Source organism: Choloepus didactylus, chromosome 9 (assembly GCF_015220235.1).
Source record: "Choloepus didactylus isolate mChoDid1 chromosome 9, mChoDid1.pri, whole genome shotgun sequence".
Taxonomy (NCBI): Eukaryota; Metazoa; Chordata; class Mammalia; order Pilosa; family Megalonychidae; genus Choloepus; species Choloepus didactylus.
In genome coordinates this window covers 84,110,129-84,114,875 of record NC_051315.1, presented here as the reverse complement: position 1 = coordinate 84,114,875, position 4,747 = coordinate 84,110,129, and the positions used below count along the sequence as shown (strand labels likewise).

The 4,747-nt window shown below is 38.8% G+C and overlaps 1 pseudogene; it reads right to left on the bottom strand.

Annotated features, from left to right (window-relative positions):
* Positions 1–1,195: 1,195 nt before the first annotated feature.
* Positions 1,196–4,429, bottom strand: LOC119543785 (annotated as a pseudogene).
* Between the last annotated feature and the right edge of the window lie 318 nt (positions 4,430–4,747).

Below are 4,747 nucleotides of genomic sequence, written 5' to 3'. Positions count from 1 at the left end.
CTGGCAAAACACTTACAGCCTATTATATATTAAGATTTGGGGAACTTGAATGCCTTCATAAAGATACTTTACTTTTTGAATAAGTAAAGTTTTATCTTTGATGTATAGCTAATGTGTCTGAAAGACACCTCTGAAAGGATCTCTAACCAATTCAGTGCCCCTGATTTTTCTTAGCACAGCAGCAGTGATATGATCAAGAGTTGCATGTGGCTGTAAAATGTGAGTTGGAGGCAGAGTAGTTCCTGGATTTATTTAAATAACTAGAAACAAAAAAGAGAGTGGGTCACATCCAAAAGAAAATAAAATAGAATAACCTCAATGCTTGAAAAATAATGTATGTCTTTCTGGGTTATCTCTTAAGGAGGTTCTAAAAATATTCATTACCTAGGGTTCCAGTGAAAGACTTTTCCTCACGACAGGTACTTATCCTGGTTCGCAATTTTTTTTCTCTGATAGTAAGCCTAGTTTTATGCATTTCAAAAATAAAAATAAAATGAAGCTTAAAAACATTTACATATTGTTTTCAGGTTTTTAATAGTTTCAAGAATTACTTTACCCAGAACCCGCAAATTGTTCACAAACCCCATAGGTATAATTAGCTTATTTTCAATAGCATCTTTTCAATAAAGATGGCAGCCTAACAAATTAAAAAAAAGCAACAACCCAATGTGTATCCCAAGCCCATTTTGGATGCATTCAGTGAGCAAAGATCTCCTGCATACCAGGCAGGGTGGTCATGCTTGGCCCAGAATTCCTGAATAAGGATAATCTGTCTATAAAATACCCTTTAAGGGGATGCAATGTTCCATTTATAACTACAAAACAGTCCAAAATGAATACTAATCCAGCAGCATTTTTCAGGTGATCCAAAGTATATTTTTCAAACACGATGCATAATACAGTGATTAAGTTATACCAGGTAGACATGCAGGCTTAACAAAGCCTTGTTGGACCACAACTGAGCTTATATTTAAAATCAACAAGACCTCAGAATATTTAGTATCGTATCTCAGTTTCTATTAAGAAGTTTCAAAAGATATTTAACACCAAAAGTCCTCACTATAAAGTAAAGGGCATTGATTTCTTGATCATGATTCTGAAAATTTTCATTCTTACAAAATTAGACAAATATTTTAAAAATGTGATAAACTCTTCCACATAAACTATTTGTAATCCAGTCAAGTATTTTTACATTTCACATTTTTACCAAAAATCGCGTGATGTCAGGTCCATACTTTGATGCTAGAGATTGTCTTCTCACCTGGCTTCTTTATTTGGCTTGTTTGGCAGTTCTCTCTGTGACAGACTGTACAGAGAGTCTGAAGGTTGTCCAGGGAGCACTGCCCTCCTCCACTGTAGACTGGCTTGATGTGATCCACCTGCCAGAAATGTCCTTCCCCTGGGTTTCTTATAATTTCATTTAGCTGTTCTAATGGAAGTTTTGAGGTCCAGGTAATATCCAGGATATTCTTCCTCTAACTTTTAGGGACATCTCTTAGATGCAAAAAGAGTTCTTGTGCATTCAGATTACACAGCTGACACACTCCGTGTTCAACTTCAAATACTTTGGCTCTCAGGTAACTGTTATTAGATCAATTCCAAAACTCCTCCTGGCATTTTAGAGAGCAAAACTGTGAATCCCAAGCATTAACTTGACACTCTTGCTTGGTTGGGCAAGTGGGTTGCTGAAAGTGCAGGCAAAGTGGATTTCTTTCATTATCCACAGCTTGCAAATAGCCTTTGGATGTAGAAGGTTTCACGGGGAGATCAGCTTGGGCTGTGCAAGGATTTAGAAATGGGACACAGGCTCCATCTTCAAGAAACTTTCTGGTGGAAGGGTCCTGAGATCTTGATTCCTTTGTGATCAGACGGACATGGCCCCTGTCATTCTTATACCTTGTCCATTGAGGCTATGGCAACATCTTCCTTGGTTATGTACCTTTTGGTGCTATTTTGTTTGGTTTGTTGCTTTGTGATCTCTTCCAAAGCAAGAATTGGACTATGGAATAGTTGCCCACTTTTCCTGATATGCCTTTGCTTCATGGCGGTTAGACTACTCCATTCTCAAGCAAACCTCAAAATCAGTGAGCGATTTTGTTTTAGCTGAAAGCTTGCTGGTAAATACTCCCAAAGGCCTAATTTTATATCCAAAGGAATGAAATTACAGTTCATCTGTTTCCCATCCTTAGTATAGAGATGAATCTGGTCAGTATTCTTACTTGCACAAAACATTAAGATATTGTACACTGGCAAAGTGTTGGAGCTCTTCAACTCTTCATTAGCTGGATGGGGTGTGAGGCCATCTTCCCTTTCAATTTTTGATGGCTCTTCCTTGCTCTCAGCCAACAGTTCAGCTTCTGACTGTGCAAGGACTTGTTTTTCACAATTAAAGCTAGTTCCAACTTTTTTGGAGGTATCTTTCTGAGAATCATCCTTCCCATTTTTGTTTTTACCCTGGGTATGGTTGAGGCTATCAGCACGGCCTTGAGGATTTGCACACATTTCACAATAAGGTAATACTGAACTATTGATAAAGGTGCAGAAACCACACTGCCAGCCTGTTCCAGGAAGGGATGGGGCAGGTGCCTGGGACCTGGCCTCTTCTTGGACACCATCCGTAAGTGGAGCTTTGGACTGTCTGGACCAGGATGGTTTCTCATCTGGAGGACTGCAGTGGTGATGGGTGGTGACTGACTTCACTCTTTAGCTTCAGGTTCAAAATTACTTTCATAATCAGTGATATCTCTTGCTGCTACTTTTGTAGGATCTGATTCCTCTACAGTATTTTTCTCCTGGAATATCTCTGATTCATCATAGGAGGTCACCAATTGTCTTTTCTTAGGTTGTGGTAAAAAGAATGATCGAATATCATCTTTTTTTCAAAATGAGTGAACAAAATTTCATTCTTGAGCTCTTCAGAACTTTTACGTGGTGCCCAAGCTTTAGCAAATTTCAGGAAATCCCATTTTTCCTTATCAGTTTCCTCAGCCTGAAGTTGTTCCTTTCTACCATTCAAGGTGCTCCCTGTAACCTGAGCCTTGCGATTCAACATTCCCCATGTAAGGGTGTCTCGAGTGCCATTCGCAATGAGGTAGTGAATATTCACAGAACTGCACTGCCCGATTCGGTGAGCACGGTCTTCTGCTTGTTTTATATGCCCAGGGTCCCAGTACAGTTCAGCAAATACAACATGAGTGGCAGCAGTAAATGTTAAAACCTGACCAGCAGCCTGAATGCTTAGGGTAGCCACAAGAGTATCAGGATCCTTTTGAAATTTATTAACGAGGTGTATTCTTTCTGAAGATGGAACACTTCCATCTATCCTAATGTAGTGAGTCTTGTTTTCTATGACTGCTTCTGTGAAAGCTTGCAGCATGCTCAAATGGTGAGCAAAAACCAGAAATTTAAGTGAATCATTCTGAAGCATCATCTTAATATAATCTTTTATAGCACCTGCCTTGGCAATAGCAGTTTGTTTAAACATGCGAGTAATCAACCCCATGACTTGTAAAGAGTGGCTACTATTCTCAATGGCACCTGAATTAGTAGTTCTTATTAATTTCTCCCACTCTTCAAGACTGGTATTTAGTTCCTTGGCTGCTGCTGAAGGAAGATCAAATGGAATACACTATCTGATTTTAGGGTGCAGCTGGGTTAAAATGTCATTCTTTAATCTTCTAATCATTATGTCACTTAATAACTGGTGAAGTTCATTAAGATTTGATGCTCCTCTACAATCCCACTGAAGTCTTTTACCAAAATATCTGATATGTGCATTACAGTATCTTTTGGCATAATCAGTCCATGTTCCAAATTTTTGTGGAAAGAGGGCTTCAATTTGCATGAAAAGCTCTTCAGGCCTTCCCAAACCTGGAGTTCCTGTTAGAAGAATGGCTCGTGTGGATTTCTGTACTAATGGCAATAAAATCTTGCTGCGGGTGGCATTTCTGGACTTCGTGTAGTGCGATTCATCTACTATAACTACTTTGAAGTTCTGATTATTCAGTGCATCTATCAAAGTCTTTGGATCTGCAGTTAAAAGATCATAACCCAGCAATGTCACTGCTGGTTGATATTCTCCCAACATCAGTTTTACTCTGACTAACATTGATTTCTTCTGGACCCAGCTCTGGGATCCATTTCTCTATTTCTTCTGTCCAATGGTACCTCAGAGATGAAGGGACCACTATTAAAAGAGGCCATTCTTCTTTATAGAAGTAAGCGACTGCAATTGCCTGGATTGTTTTTCTTAGTCCCATTTCATCAGCTACCATATACCTGCCATCTCTTCTAAGGCAAAAGAGATGCCATCCTTCTGGAAAGGAAGCAGCTTTCCTCCTAGTTTGTCAGGCAAACAATCCAGCTGTTTATCAGATTCACAAGAAAAGTGAGGTTTAAGAGACTTTTTTATGTTATGAATTCTAGGCATGTTGATCCTCAGGTTCTACCAACTCATGGGAAAATGTGGCCCTTTTACAAGTGGGCAAAATGGCTGTCATCCTGATTTGCATTTTGCTTTCATTCTGTCACCTTCAAAGATGGAAGAATGGTATGAATGGTTTAAGGATTAAAGATTTGGTGTTCAGAATTCTACTTTGCAGATGAAATTAGTCATTTCTTTAGCTCATTCTACTCATGTGTTTGCCATTGATTTAGTACCATTAATCCCAAATTCAGTACATCACTTTTATTTTTTAACCTAATGTCAGAGACTATGTCACAAATATTGATTGTTTATGTGTAAGAA